At 37.2% G+C, this 17,223-nt stretch overlaps 1 protein-coding gene across 1 annotated transcript in view; it reads right to left on the reverse strand.

The window, feature by feature from the left end:
• The window catches only part of USP3 (ubiquitin specific peptidase 3), an 86,034-nt gene that overhangs the window by 67,788 nt on the left and 1,023 nt on the right, over positions 1 to 17,223 (reverse strand). The gene's annotated exons all lie outside the window — the stretch shown is intronic.

Below are 17,223 nucleotides of genomic sequence, written 5' to 3' on the forward strand. Positions count from 1 at the left end.
ATTCTACCTCAGGGAGTTGTCCAGAGCCTACTTCCTCATCTGCAAAATAGGAAAAGTACCACCTCTACTCACATGGCTATGCTAAGGATCTCAGGAGACAAACAATATAAAGTGCATGGCAAAGGCCTAACAAATAGAAAGCACCCAGTGATTGTCAGTGCCTTTCCCCTGAAAATATATTTTAAAAAATGAAATGGCTATCAGGGGTTAATTTTGGTGGCGGCTATTACATACAATGCAGGCAACAAAAGTCCACATTTATCAAGACTATTAAGTTTCGGAATTTTTTCCCTTAGTTTATACTAATTAAAATAAAATAAACTGCCGCTGACAATTGCTTTTCACAGAAAAATTCCAAATACATGTCACATGAAAGTCAGCAAAAATCCCTCAGAAACTCCTCCTATATCTGACCTAAAATTAAAGCATATTCAAAACATCAAATGAATTAGATCAAATACTCAATTTTAATAGTCTTATTTCAAAACTACCATAACCACCTTAATATCAGAATCATTATGATGATTTTATACAATGTAAAATACACACCTTAGGAAGCAAACGCATTTTAGAAACATATTTTGGGAGCTCTGCAAGGAGGTTTAGATACATTTAAGTACAGAAGCAACTTAAGAATCAAACCATACTGAAATATACCGAACTCAGAAGTATTCAGAACAGAGACTAAATCGTGATTCACCTACCTGATCAATCAGAATATTCCTTAGGTATTCCAATATCCAATACAATAGGATTATAGGCCCAGGCATTTATAATATTTTTAAATTTCTAACTTTTGTTTTAGCAAAGAAGTAAAGAGGAATGCTTTCAAATCATACTAGATTTACAATATGGTGATCAGTTTATTTTTAGGGACCAGTAGGTTTAAACTTCTAAATAACTCACTTCTTTATCCACCTTATTTCCTGCTTCTCTTTCACGGGCAATGTCCTTGGCTCTTAGAGGCTAATTTTGAGACTGTTCTAGCCTACTTTCTCAACCTTTTCCATGTCAGGACATGCACAGAAAATGACAGCATCTGTATGGCATATGCACACAAACTGAAGAGGCTTCTCAGGGCCAGAAGTGATCTGCTTGGTTGCCCTTAGGCTGAGATCATTATCTCAGCCCATATGTAATCCATTCCCAGCCCCTCTGATGGGAAGCCATGCTCCCCAATCTTTTACCTGGTTATCTAGCAATGTAGGAGGAGGTCCTCCTACTCCAATGCTTGTTTGTTGGAACAAAAGACTAGAAGCCATCAACCAACCAAGAGGGCCAGCAGCACTATCTGGGAATCTGAGATGCCATTCCTCTGAGAATCTGCAGTTTATAATATTCCCTAATGCTCTGAGGCCTATCAGAGAAAATAGGTGCCCAAATCTTTATTTCTAGCCTATGTATAACTGCCTGCTCTACTGCCATTCTATCACCCCAGGGGGCAGCCAGTCAACAGTATGACATGAAGGAACCTAAAATAATTAAATTAAGAGAGAGAGAGGTGCCAGAAATAGATGGGTCTGAGTATGAGGGTGGTAAAACAGCACTGATAAATATGCACAAGCAACAGGGAGCTGCTCAAAATGTGCCTGGGTCCAGAGCATATGATTAGCTACTGCTGACTAAAAATGTTTCCATGGCACTTCCAGGTCTCTGATTTCAAGGTTTCCCAGGCAGAAAAATAATTACAACCAATTACAATATTTCACGTAAAGTTTTTTTTGGTTTTGTTTGTGGGTTGTTGGGTTTTATTTTATGGAAGCACAACATTTTTTTTTTTTTAAATCCTCACCCAAGAATATTTTTTCCCATTGCTTTTCAGAGAGAGTAGAAGTGGGGGGAGAGAGACACTGATGTGACAGAGAGACATCAACTGGTTGCCTCCCACATGGGCCCTGACCGGGCCAGGAATCAAGCCCTTAACCTGAGGTACGCACCCTTGACCAGAATCGAACCCGGGACCCTTCAGTCTGCTGGTGGATGCTCTAACCACAGAGCCAAACCAGCTAGGGCCACAACATTTCTTTGTTTCATTGAAATAATATCTTGTTCTGTTGTCTATTCTCTTTTTTTAAATTTATGTTTATTGTTGAAAGTATTACAGATGTCCCCCTCTTCCCCCCTATTGATCTCCTCCGCCCACATCCGCCCCACTCCCATGCCTTTCCCATACTATTGGCCTGTGTCTGTGCATATAAGTTCTTTGATTAACCTCTCCCCCCCACTGCCCTGCCCCCACCTTCCCTCTGAGATTCCTTAGTGTGTTCCATGCTCCTACGTCTCTGGGTCTATTTTGTTCCTCAGTTTCACTTCAACAGTCTTGAACACAGTTTTAAGATCACAGTAAATGGGGAGACAGGAGCAGGCAGGCAAATATCCTGAAGTATTCTATTTTTTATTTATTTATTTATTTATTTATTTATTTATTTATTTATATACATTTTTTATTTCAGAGAAGAGGCAAGAGGGAGAGAGAGAGATAGAAACATCAATGATGAGAGAGTCACTCACTGACTGGCTGCCTCCTGCACGCCCCTGCTGGGGATCGAGCCCGCAACCCGGGCATGTGCCCTGACCGGGAATCGAACCTCGATCTCCTGGATCCTAGGTCGATGCTCAGCCACTGAGCTGCGCCAGCCGGGCTTGAAGTATTCCTTTTTTTAAAAAAAGGAAGTTTTTATTGATTTTAAGAGAGGGAGGGAGAGGGTAAGAGAGAAACATGGATGCGAGAGAGAAACATCCATCGGCTGCCTCCCACACCCACCTGTACCGGCATCAAACATGCAACCCGGGCATGTGCCTGGATGCGTAACTGCACCACCGGCCCTTCCGTGCACTGATGACGTTCAACCAACTCAGCCACGGGGGCCAGGGCTTGAAGTAGTCGTAGAAAATCACTTACATACTACTGCTCGTACAACTAGAAAGTTAAAACTTTTCATCTTCCTGAGGACACCCAAAATACAAACATGTATTTTTACAAGGCTATAAGCTGCATCATTACTTGTAACTAATATATTGGAGACAACCTAAATGCCCAGCATAGGAGAATGGCTGACTTCACTGTGGCACATCCACAAATGGGAGTACTATGAAACTTCTAAAAATAATAAGGAAAATTTCTACAAACACAAGAGTGCTATTCAAAACATACAGTTAAATGAAAAAAGCAAAGTCCAAAGGAGTATACTTAGTTTGCTACCTTTAGTGAGAGAAAATAAGAAAAGGTTCCTATATCTGCTTTTTTTATATAAAGAAAAACGCAGGAAGGATAAATCAGAATAATTGGTTATCTACAACGGGTGAGTGGAAATGAGTGGAAGGGTTGGGTAGTTAACACTTCTAGGTATAGTTTTAACTTTTGGAAATATGCTAATTTTTTTATATACTCAAAAAGTAAATTAAAACCAGCAAGGATGAGGTGAAAAAAATCTAAAATGGAAATCAAACACAAACAAGTGAGCTTAACTGTGTGTCAAACAAATAAGTGTATTAAAAGGAGGGAAACTGACCCAAATAACTTTTGAACATAATACTTCATATATTGCCAGTATACAGACAAAATGACCTGTAAAAAAATAATGAACTCTAGCTGTAAGGGTTTTCTTTGCAGTGGTATGGGCTAGCAGCTCTGGAACTACTTTCTCTGATTATGGCATCGAGCAAATGAGTACATATGTTTGGGGATAATGGGAACCAGATTCTCAGTGTTGGGAAAGGGCACGGCAAATAAGGAAAGGGGCAGGGCTCTCTGTGGTGTGGAACTGGAATTATAGGCATCAATCTAAACTACTGTTTTATATACACACAGGTATAGACACGTCTATTTGTATTTTGTAGCTCTTATCCACTGAGCGATCTTGTAGGGGAGAAAAGAAAACTTTTCCTCATAGAAAACCAACTAATATGTTTAGAAAAAATATAAGTTAGAAGATCAACATCTTGCAACCATCCTAAGAATAACTGATTCAGTCAAGAATCATCAGTGTATGCTAAGTTTAGGCGAAAATTTGGTAAGGGACAGTATACACACACACACACACACACACACACACACACACACACACACACACAGGGTGGGGCAAAAGTAGGTTTACAGTTTTTCATGTGGAAAATAATACAATAATAAATAATAATACAAGAAAAAACTTTCTCATACTACTATAAACCTACTTTTGCCCCACCGTGTGTGTGTGTGTGTGTGTGTGTGTGTGTGTGTGTGTGTGTGTGTAATCTCAAAGTCTCTCCCACTAATTACTTATTAATAACAAAGAGAAAAATAGTAACTTTACAGTGGAAAGTTACTTGCAAATATTACCTTAATAAAGTAATCAAAGTTAAAAGGTGAAGGAATTAAGCAACAACAACAAATAAAACTTCACAGACACAGACAATAGCAGGGTGATTACCAAAGGGGAGGGGGGATGAGGGGAGGTAGAAGAGGGTATGGGGGGATAAATGGTGATGGAAGAGGCTTGGCATGGGGTGGTGAACACAAAATATAATATACAGATGATGTATTACAGAATTGTACACCTGAAATCTATATAATTTTATTAACCTATGTCACCCCAATAAATTCAATTTGAAAAATAAAATTAAAAAATTAATTCAATTTTAAAAATTAAGTTAAAAAATAATCTAAGTTAACATCACCAAAAATGAGACAAACCAGCATCATACACCCCTTTGTATACGCTCTGAGGACACAGTATTACTTCTGTAGTATTTCTACCAAAACAGTGCATGACCTGAACCAAACCATGAGGAAACATTAGAAAAACTCGAACTGAGAGACATTCTAGAAAGTCCCTGGCCTGTGTTCTTCAAAAATATCAAAATGTGAAAGACAAAGGCTAAGGAACTGCTCAAAATCAGAGGAGACTAAAGAGTCATGACAACAAATGAAATGCATGGTCCTGGGTTAGAGCCAGGAAAGGTGAAGGGGGAACAAAAAAGGAAACAGCTATAAAGGGCACTATATAAAAAACACAGGACAAGTGGAGAAGCTGAGTATGGAACGTGCATTAGCTAATACTATTGCATCAGTATTAAATGTCCTGATTTTGACCAATATCTTGTGTTACTGAAAAGAAAGTCCTTGTTCTTGGAGGAAAAAAACAAAGCTAAAGTATAGATAAGGGAGCATTCTATCTGCAAATTACTGGGGAGGGGGGTGTATATAAACAGAAGGTGCATTCATAAGTGATAAAACACATGAGGCAAAATGTTGACAATTGGTGAATCTAGGTAAAGAGTACATGGGAGTTCTTTGTATTATTCTTAGCAATATTTCTTTAAGAGTGAAATTACTATATCAAAATAAAAAGATTTTTTGGGATAAAAAAATTTCTTCTTTACTTCCAATTAAGAACATACTTTTTTTTTTTTTTTTTACTAAAACACAAGGGAAAGGGTTCAAATACCAACATGCAGAGCCAAAGAGTCCTATAAACCTGGCATTAACTTCCCTTTATTGGCAGATGATGAACTAATCCAGTAAAAATATGACAACACATTAACTGCAGTAGCCCAAATGACCTTACAACTATGTTTCTTTCACACATCCACAGCCTGGCTTGTCAAGCAGAGTCAAACCCTCTGGCTTACCTACTCTCTCTGCTGACTTATCAGCAATAATATTTTGCTCAATTTATAAGAGAAGGTCAATCAGAGTTTGAACTTTTACTCAAATAGAGTAATGTAAAATTTCAGTCCTAGTGATTTAACTTTCTGAATGACAACTAATAAGATCCATTTTGATAGGGCAAAGCATTTTGCCCTAAAAACTGGATTAGATATATTTCATCTAAAAATAGACACCAACTTAAACAGGGCAGACCAACTTCTCTCTTATCTCCTTTCCTTCCTAACATCCCACTAAAATGACAGTAGAGGAATTAAATAGCTGTTAACTCACAAGGATAAAGAGAACATGTGAGGCATGTTCAAAAGTAGACAAAAGATTTCAACACGTTTTTGGAAGTCATAAAGGAGTTAGAGGAGCAGTAACAATCTTAGTGCAAAAGAAACTACAATCTAAATGCCAGCCGAGAAGAACGCAGACAAGAGGCGGCTCAGGGACACTGGGCATAGCAGACAACAAGGGTAGGGATGGGACTGAAAACAGCAGTCTAAGGGCAGTAAGAAGCACTTATATCATGGAACTTCCTGCACCCTTTGTCAGAACATCAGTTCCCAGAGGAAAGACTTAAAAACTAAATGGTACTTTAAAGAGTCTCCATACAGACATCTTGAGTGCTTCCTCCAATGAAGGTGGTGGCCTGCTCCCCCACCTCAAGGTGAAGTGCACTGAAGACAAGCCCTACCCATTTACAGAGCTTTTTAGTGCCTCCCTCTTGTATGAAAAGACAAAGATAAAACAGATCCTTGAAGAAACCTCTAGTCTGACAGAATCATTTTAAAAATAAAAAGAACCCAGAGGGAACAGAAACAATGCAAGGAGCAAGGAAAACTTTAAAACAAACTCAAAAACTCTGTAGTAGTAAGAAAAAATACTGCAAAACAGCAGCAACAGAACGTATGAAAAAGCAATGGTCAGAAAAATGAGAAAAGGCTCTTGAAAATTAAAAGTAAGATTATCAAAATTCAATAGAAGGGTGGAAGAAAAAATCAAGGAAATATCTTAGAACTAGAACCAAAAGGCAGGATATTATGGGTTCTACCCAGGACACCCAACATTCAATTAATAGCAGTTCCAGAAAGAAAAAGTACAAATTAGGAGATGTACATATGGAAGAATGAGTGTGCTATCAGACGTATAGATTGAAGGTCCCTTGAGTACCCATCACAATAATGGGAAACTGACCATGCCAAGACGCGTCATTTTGATACTTCAGAAAACCAAAGATAAAATGACTATTCTAAAAGCTTCCAGGAAGAATTAAAGGAGATATATATGAAGAAACAGTAATCAGAAAGGCATCAGGTTTCTCAACAGCAACACTGGAAGCCTAAAAACAAAAGAACAACGGTCTCATAATTCTAAGAGAAAAATCTTTTCTAATAGTCCATAGTCAGACAAGCAATTAAGTATAAAGGTAGATTAAAGTATCGGACTTGCATAGGGTCAAAAAGTAACCTCCTATGAGAAAAGAGCTCAATGATGCGCTCCAGCAAAACAGTTTAATAAACCAAGAAAGAGGAAGACATGGGATCCAGGAAACAGATCTAATACAAGAGAACGGCAAGTGAATCACAGGATGAGAGCTATCCAGTAGACCCAGAGAACAATTAGTTCAAATCAGAGCAGAGGGATCTAGAAAAGAGGTCTCCAGAAAAAAACAGTGCTAAGAGATTATCTGCTTAAGTGCTTGGAAAATAATATTCATAGACATTTGGCAGACTTATAGGTACACTTGGGAGAAACACATAGAAGGTGAACTAAGCAATTTTTTAGAAAGGCAATTATTTACTCAAGGAAAAATAAAATGCTGGACAAAAAAGAAAAAGTAATCACCATATTAATCAGAACTTTTAATCAAATTACATTGAGAAATGGAGAGGGGAGCAGAAGGAAGGGTGGTGCAACCACAAATGTCCCATTTACCATAGCAAGATGTCAAGAGATAATGCCTAAAAATGACAAATTAAGAAATAACAGTGTATTACTTAGAAGTATGCAGGTAAATATGAGCGAGAAAGCTAAGTAGGGCTTGAAGTGATTGTCTGTGGACAGCAGGACTGAGGGTGGAATGGAGGGAGACTGCTGTTCTGTTTTAAACCTTTTGATACTATGACTTACTGTTTATATGTATTACTTTTTGAAAGCATAAATTAATCTTTGAAAAGTAAACTGATATAACAGTCATAACAATTCATGAGACTGCCCAAACCATTATCTTAAGAAAAAAAAAAGGGGGGGGGGGGCATGTCTAAAATTCACTATATGGCATAAAAATCACAATAGCAGTTTATCATTTGGGGCCAATTCCCTATATACTGTAAAAGCTAATTTGCAGAGCTAATGGTATGTGTCCTCTACTAGAGAATATAATTTCAAAGCTGGCCAAAATTTGTCATCTATATGTTAACAGATCCAGATACCTACAGAGCCAGAAAAGAAAGGGCATCTGGTCCTGCTGACTTCCCACACAGAGGCAAATTCTGATTCACAAGGCTGGTTCCCCTTACTGGTTCAAGCATTTTACTCTATTTTGAAATGGATTTGTGAAACCAGTATTTAACATCAAATGAAAACAACATATGGAAACAATGTATGTGAAACTACATATTCTCAAGAACTGTAATGCACTAAACAAATTTGTTATTATTAGTTGTGTCACAAACTCAGATTTGTTCAGACCTAATATGGGGAAAAACACCTAATGAAGCTATTATGCTATATACTCTACCAGTCCTCAGCTAAATACTGGACCTGTACCCCTACCTCCAAATGAGGGGAAAGGGTACTGGGAGGAAGGGTTAAAGCTACTGAAGCCACAGTAGATTACAAAATCAGAGTCAAAATGGGCCACTTTTGCCTTTGAAAGACCAGACACAAATAACTACAGAAAAATTACCAGTTTACATTGTTTTGAAAATAACTTTCCCTATGAAGCTGATTATGTAAAGAATGAACACAAAAGCCATGAATTGCTTAAGAAAAATTCTGACATCCAATATTTTCATTTAGTTAATATAGCAAGATCTGATGCAACTGCACGCTTTTGCCAACAACCTGAGTAAGCAAAGCCAAGGTTAAACAGCAATGGGATCTTCAAAAGAAATGAATCAAATCATAAATGTAAACACCACACAACTATTATTTCAATATAATAGCAAGTGTATGCAATGTAAGAAAAGATTCTTAGGTATATATTTTTATAGGAAGCACTCCCTCCCATAAATAAATAAAATAATTCAGCGGTTTAGGTACCTCTTATTATCAGACTTTACTCAGAGAACAATGTGTTTAATATCTACATTGTACAATTCTCTTCCTAGTTTTTTTGTAATTATATAATAAAGGTTAGTGCTAAAGCACAAAGTGGGGGCGAGGAGAATCACCACACGTGTATTTACTGTTGTGCTGGAAAACTATTCTTTTAAAATCAATGGGACTATTTATGAAGAAGTGGGAAATATACATATAACAACTGGGCAGAGACTTATACTCTGCTTAAAGGGCTAGATACCCAATATTACCAAAAATAAGCACCAGCAAACTCCAATCACTGTTCCAATTATTTATAAAAACAAAGAGTTGGAATTTTTTTATGACCAATAGGCATAATTTTAAAATCTGACACACATTTCCCCAAGAATCTCCATTAATTATTCAAAGGAAGAAAAACACAAAAGCCTGAAAAAAATACCTTTTACATGAGGCTCTAAAAAGACTACTATATACAGACAAAACACTTGAAATAACTGAAATGAAACTGATACATTTAAGCTCTCAGAATTATATTTTCATGGCATGGCCCTGGCCAGGTGGCCAGTTGGTTGGAGTACTGTCCCGTACATTAAAAAGGTTGTGGGTTTGATTTCCAAATGTGGCACATACGGGAGGCAACCAATTGATGTCTGTCTGTCTCTCTCTCTCAAATCGATAAAAGAATATATCCTTGGGTGAGGATTAAAAAAGTAAATTCTTGCCCGGCCGAGCGTGGCTCAGTGGTTGAGGGTCGACCTAGGATCCAGAAGATCAGGGTTCGATTCCCGGTCAGGGCACATGCCCGGGTTGCGGGCTCGATCAATGATTCTCTCATCATTGATGTTTCTATCTCTCTCTCTCCCTCTCCTCTCCCTTCTCTGAAATCAATAAAGATATATTTAAAAAAAAAAAAAAAAGATTTAAAAAAAAAAAAGTAAATTCTCATGGCATGAGCACTGGCAGCTACTTCATACACATAAGGTGAAGCTTGAGTTCTTAGTTGTTGCAGAGCAATTTTTCCAATGTTAACACATCTACCAACATTAAGAATAATTCAGGTGGAAACTAGAGTTAATCTCAATTAAGTCAAAGGACATTTACTATATGACACTAAAAAGATATATAGACACACACATTAATAATCAACACGTGTCATCCACAAAGTTTTTAAGTTATATAGGAGTTCTTTTTTTAAAATATTATATCAGAACATTTCTCTAACATTTTATCTATCAATTACCCCAGGGAAATATTCTATCACAAAAATTTGTTTCCTAAAAGTTTCAGCATGATTTTCACAACTTTGATCAAGATAGTATAATCCCAATGTTGTGCAACTATCTTCAAAACTAAGGAATGGACAATAATGTATTCTTGCAAAAAGAAAACCCAAGCATGATGAGTAAGGGCAAAGATTTAAAGAAGCTAAAACAATAAGTGTACTATCTCATAATCAGTTAAATTAAACCTGCAGGAAGAATAGTTTAACGCCAGTCTGTTCTTCCTGGAGCTGAGATAGTACAAGAACAGTCCATAAAATTAAGAGACTTCTGGGTGGGTCAAGGGTGAACAGGCAAGCAGATTTCTATGAGACTGCCTTAAACCCAGCTAGAACAAAGAAAAATATCAGGACAGAACATCTACTCAAAATGGAAAACAGCCCACTGGTAGAGCTTTTCAATCGTAAAGCAGAGTACAAAGTCTCCAGATAAAATCCACTTGGTTGTAATATCTTTTCAGAGATACAAGCTAGTTCCTTAAAAATAAACTCTCAATTCCCTCCTCAAAGAGGTCTTATAAAATTTAATTAGCTAGCATTTATTTAACTGTGAGAATTTTGCTAACACAAACAACTAATAAATACAACTATAAACTTCATTTTTCAATGTCCAAGTTTAAATTCAAAAGTTTTCAAAATCTGAAATTTCCTTTTAAGCACATCTGCATTTTATACATCTGTAAATAGCACACACACATCTACTTTTCAGTGTATCTTAAGAAGAGAGGGAAATGTGTTTTAAGCTTTGCAGTCTAAAGACTATAATTAACTTTTACAAGAAAGACAATTGGAAAATCTTAGAATATAACTAAATGGGACCAACAAAGTGCACTGCCTAAAAACAAAGATTCCAATAACCTCTGAGCTACCAGGGGAAAAAGCTAAATTCAGCATTGTAAGAATTTTCTTCTCCCAACCCACAGCGAACTACCTCCAAGAAGAACCTCTTCTACCAGAAACAAAATTTAAAAATGGGTGGGGCAACTTCAAGAACAGAAGCTCATTTAAAAAATAACCAAGAGCTAACTGCACTTTATCCACTGCTCTACTGAGAAGACTAGTTTGTTACATCTGAAGTAACACGAATAGCCCACAGAAAGATTAGATCTGAACTGTAAGGAAGTAAAGACATTCAAAAACAGTTTCCTACCTACTGTACTACCAACCTTGTCGCAACCCGCCTTCACTTTTATCAATAAGCAGGGGGAAGAAGAGCTCATCAAATGCAGAATTTAAATAAATTATTTTCAAAATTTAAAATGCATTTTTATGCCAAGAATCTTCAAAGGGATTTTTTCAAATATGTTTCCAAACACTTTAAATCCTTTAAATGATCAAGCATTAAGTTACTGGATGACAAAATAGAGACAACCTAAAAGTATGGTTTGAATGGCATTTGAATTTAAGCTTTGGGCTCTGTCTACTACACTCCTCCTCCCCCAAGCATCTTAAGCAACTCTCTTGATCTTTCTCAGTTTCACAATCTCTAAAACGGGAAAAGCTGCAAGGATGGATAGTTAATTAAATTAGGAATAAATGCTGGCAAACTGCTTTGAAGTTACTTTATGCTGTTCTCAGTTCTCCTCCTACTCAGTAAAACTAATAGACAAGAAAACATCTGGAATTACTATAGATACTAACATCTGCAGACTCACAGCAGTTTAAAAGATGATCTCTGTTTACAAGCTTCTAAGCCAAAGTTCATTCAACAACCCCGAAGATTTCAGGATACAATTGCAAGGAACAACTTTTAGGTAAATTTCCTTTCAGTCTGAAAGTTACTGACTCGTACCTACATTCTCTAAACAGGCTATTACGAATCACAGAGCATCCTGAGCAGTCTTGGCACAAAACAACTCTAGGTAAGATGAACAAGCTGTTACTGTTGTTAATGCTATTTTCAGCATTCTAAACTGTCAATCCAGGTAAGCTTGGTCACAAATAACACCTTCCAAAAAGCACCAGTCCCTGCTGAGAATCTAAGTACTTCCTTCTAAGCCATCTGTCCAGGAAAGCTCTATTAAAACACCTAGAATGCAGTTACTCTCAGTGCAAAGGAGCTAAGAATAAACATAAAACACGAAAACACACTGAGCCCTATACGTTTCCACTTGAAACACTGGTGACCTACCTACCCAAGTCTACTCCGATGCCTAGGTTGAATACAAAACCCACAGGCAGGTCGGTCAGAAACGGCAGCTTAATCAAGGGAGGCTAATATTTTTTTTCTAAGAAGGAAGATATATAAAATAGCTCAAGAAGAGGGGGAGCGCAAAAAGAAAAAAACAAAGCAGGTTAGGAGGAAATGTACATGTAAATTACTCCCTAATGGAGAAAGACGCAATTAAATTTTAAAACAGGAATTTAAATTACTCGGTGAGCTACAAACTCAATTACTCACTGTTCTCCTTACTGAGCTACAAACACTATAAAAACGTAAGTATCTCTAAATCTAATTTGCAGGATCCAAAATTAATCTATTATATTCTAGTAAAGAAGGAAGTTGCATTAATTTCAAAGAGGAAAAAGTAGGATGTTCTGAGAGGCTAAGGCTACTGCTGTAAAAGCAAAGAATGATGAGAATGAATCATTTTGAGAATAAAGGATTAACGGTAAAGTAAAACAAAGAGTTCAAATTCTCCCCTCAATCCCATTCTTTCTCCCGCTTGGGGCGTGAAGGATCTTCTTTGTATACTACTAAGAAGACTATTTAGAAAATAACTTCTGATTAAAACTTTTCCACAACAGCAAAATACTAAACTCAATCCCTAGACTGCAGCCTCCTCAAAAAAACTCATGGAGCACATTCTAAATTCCAGCTCTTTCATATCTATTACTAATTATTCAGAGTCTATGGAAATATGGTGAGGTCACCTTAAGGTTCTGGGGTGGTGTGGGAGGAATACTACTGCCAGAAAAACTAGAAAGAAAATTACATTTGACTGAAGCTTACAAATATTACCTTTAAAAAGTTTAAATTCTTCAGAAAAGTAAGCAAAATTAAAATATTACCTTTAGAATTAATGTGAAAAAAGTATCACCTGCCCACTGATTTTTAACTGCCTTATTCACATTTACTACTACAATGTCTATCTCCCCATCTATAAACACAATGTCAAAAGAACACAAATTCATTGTGATAACAACACCGCAGATGGTCATGTGCTGATAATCCAGTCAAAGTTTACAGACTAAAATACTGGAAGTGAGGGCAGGTGAAAGCATTATGGGGGGAAGTTCACTTACTTTGCATTTATTTTCAACATAAAGTTAAAGAGCATTCCAGCCACGAGCTAAATGGAAGAAAATCTCTTCATTATTTAAGCACGTATTTACTGTCTTATTATGTGCTAGGCACTTAATACATACTTCATAGAGTGTTACTAAAGAGCAATAAATGCATTTGACCTAAAGAACAAATGACTGACCCCATCTAGAAAATTTAGTCTACTGAGAATACAAGAGTCCTCTTCAGATGTAGGTTGTAAGAGAAATGTGACACAAAATAACCCATCACTCCATCAAGATGATTTCTTACCTTTGTTACAAATTACAAATTTATTACCACTGAAAAGTGATACTTCATCCTACTAAATGGATCTTCAAAAATAGGGTTTATTTCCAATATCCACCCAAACCTGGCGAACATTTACTTGATCTACCTTTAACTTTTCTTGAGTAACGTGAGGGGAATTGTGTACTAGAAACCTATAAAAAGGCATAAACAACTCTTCGAAGAATTAATCAGGGAAAATTTCTGATGCCTGTGCTATTAAAATATTTCCACTTTAAACTGGCTAACCCAAACCCTGAAGTTCAAATGCCTGATCTTCAGCCTTTTTTAGTTATTAAAAACAGTTGTGTTTAGGTCATCGTTTTGGTTTTTTTATTAAACAATTTGTGTTTTTCCCCCTGTATTTTGCCACTGGTTCAAGTCTTCTATCCACAGAAATAAGAAATGCCTAAGCCTCCAGCTTCTGAATATAACATCTGGTATGTGCACACAACAAAAAGCTTGAGAGAATGTCCTAGTTTTATTTAAAACCTTTTCATTTAAAACGAGAATGCCTTTAGCAAAGATTAGACATAAATCAGCTTTTACCTTATTAGGAGATTGCTATTTTCAACATTTACCTTAAACCACAACATGGATTTATGTTCTAACCAGTTAGCTTCCTGTCTCTCCCCAACTCAATTAGACTTTTTTTAAAGCAAAGGACTATTGGACCTCATGATCTATTGCCCAGTTAATATATTTCAAAAGCTCTGTAAGTCTCCACAAAGACAAACTGTTGTCAGCCTTAAAGCTTTAAGGATTTCCCTAATACTCTACAGCTATTCTGATAAGAGCAGGTGCCCTTAGCTGTTACTATCTGTATACCAGTGGGTTCTCAAAGTATGATCCTGGACTCCTGAGAGTTTCCAAGACCCTTTCAGAGGGCACATGAGGTCAAAAGATTCTCATAAATATTAAAATGTTACTTTTATTTTCCACCCTCATTCTCTCACAAGCATGCAGTGGAGTTTTCCAGAGACTACATGATGTGTGATAGAACCAGAGGCTGAATGCAAAAGCAGGTATGAAAATCCAGCTGTCTTCTATTAAGCGACAACAGAGATGCAAAAATATAAAATAATGCCGTTCTCACTAAATTTTGTTTTGAAAGGCTCGTTATTTTATGGAAACTACTATTTATGTTAATGGGCAATGTATTTATTATTATTTGTAAGTGATTTAATAAATACATATTTTAAATTTTTCTGTTTTAATTTATGGCAAAAGAATCAATAGACATAAGCCATGCAAACAAAGGCTCTTTGGGTTCTCAATAATGTTTAAATATAAAGGGGTCCTGAGGACAAAAAGTTTGAGAACAGCTGTAGTACACAATGCCTTCCACTGATAAGAAGCTCAAGTTAATTCTGAAGTATGATTACTTTTTAGACCCCCCTAATCTTGTGAGTAATATATCTCGTTGGAAAGCATAATTCCACATGAAGCCAGTCTGTCCTGGGTCCTATTTAAGGGGCTTTAAATATGTAAGTATTCAGAGTCCTCTTTATAAAGATGTTCTGACCTAAATACCTCCTGTTACTTGAAAAGTGTATAGAAGTTTAACATTTTTCACAAAAACTGCCTTGTTCATCCTAACAGCAACTTGTGAAGTATTACTCCTCTTACAGATGACATCATGAAACTGATGCTTAAAGGAAACAGAACTACTTGTCCAAGGATGTACTGCTAGCTACTAGGGCCTAGGATGTTCGTCTTTTGCAATTGCTTGGGTGTCTTAAGGCTGTTCCACTGTGCTGTAATTCCAATGAAAACAGGGCAAGGGCATTACTTTTACTGTCCCAGTGCCAAAACAGGAATTTTTTTTTCCTCCTTAACAAAAAACGCAATCAGACTCAATACCTGATCACAGCATTCTTCAACACACTGGCTACCCTTTTGGTTCCCTACCAAAAAAAAAAAGGAAAGAAAGAAAGAAATTCAAGAGTGTTGGATAATAAATACCAGAATATATAATGCTCCAAGATGATGAATTTAGTTAAGGACTCACAGATAAGGACTCACAGATTTACTAATCATTAGATTACTGAAACAACAGGCAGGCAAGAACAAGATCGAGCTCAATACAATAACACTAGATTATATCTACGAATGGATGCCAACAGGTTAAAATGGGAGGCCCACATGAACAGGGTTCAAATTCACAGAATACAGATAGAAGAAAAACTCCACATAAAGTTAAACTAGCTTTATTGGCTCTACAAACCCAAGCATGACTATAACCATCAATGAAATGCAAGGTCAGAGACAAACTCTGTTGCAAGATGCAAAGGTGTGATCCTACCTCTTGGACAGAAATCAACCCTCTCTTAGGGCTAGACGTGTTCTTCTTATCACCACAAGTCTCTTAGCTGTGCTCCATTTTAACTTAAGTCCCTCAAGAAATGCCCAATTCTCTGCATCTCTTTTCCACAGTTAACTGGGCTCCCTAACGGACAAAGGCAAGACTGACTCACAAGAGGGTATCTGACACTTGCATGTGCCCAGTGAGGCCATTTTAAAATTTGATGTGATGTTACCAGAAAAAAACAGAAGTGTGCTAATTGTCCACTTTGAATGTCTGTAGCTTATTTACAACAGATGAGCAAGAGTAATTTCATCATTCTTCATGAGGTATGCTTTTCCTAGTGTTTACTTTGGCCATTTTTTCAAATCTCTTTTGGAAAAAAATGAAAACTTACAGTTACAGTATCCCAGCTATAGCTACAATTGTAGCCAATGTACCAAGGACCAGTTTGTAAAGCAATCTGATACACCTTATTTGTTGTTCCATACTCAACATTTACTGCAAAAGATATATTCGTATGTAAGAGCTAATTTATACAAGTTTCTGCACCCCCATAAAAGAATTGCAATACTGCACTGTAAAGCCAATTAACCGGTTAATCTTTAAAGGCTTCAGGCAGAAAAAAAATAATCTGACTCTACAAAGGCAAGCGAAAGCATCAACAACCTCTGAGAGTTCCTGGGAAACAGGGGTTATTTCTATCCCTTATGCTAGAGTACATCTGTCTTTGTGGCCTTACCTCTGCTTTTCTCCAAGGGCATAATCACCATTTAAGAAGTAACCTGTCAAAAGTGGTAAGGCATTCTCTAAACTACCTTCTCGGCCGCAGCCCCCAGCCAGAAATGTCACCCAGCTAAATCGCACCATTGCTGTCTCCCTCTATTTCTTCAAATGAGCTTAAGATTTTTTGAAGGGCACCCATGCAAATTTTACGCTACAAACCAAGCTACCATTGATCATCTCCAGCCTAATAAACAAAGACTCTAGCGGCGGCACCAGGGCCCTACCAGGAAGTAATCAAAGCGGTGCGGCCGGCGCGTCCCTAAGTCGCCGGCGCAGACAATGCGAGGGCACCGGGCTTCCCAGCGGCCCGGCAGACGCGGCGCGTTTTCTCCGGCCACGCAGGAGCATTACATAAACCCAGGGACTGTTCTCTAGCACATCAACTCGGGAACCCCAGCGCA

The sequence above is a fragment of the Miniopterus natalensis genome, chromosome 1 (assembly GCF_054644295.1).
Source record: "Miniopterus natalensis isolate mMinNat1 chromosome 1, mMinNat1.hap1, whole genome shotgun sequence".
Lineage (NCBI taxonomy): Eukaryota > Metazoa > Chordata > Mammalia > Chiroptera > Miniopteridae > Miniopterus > Miniopterus natalensis.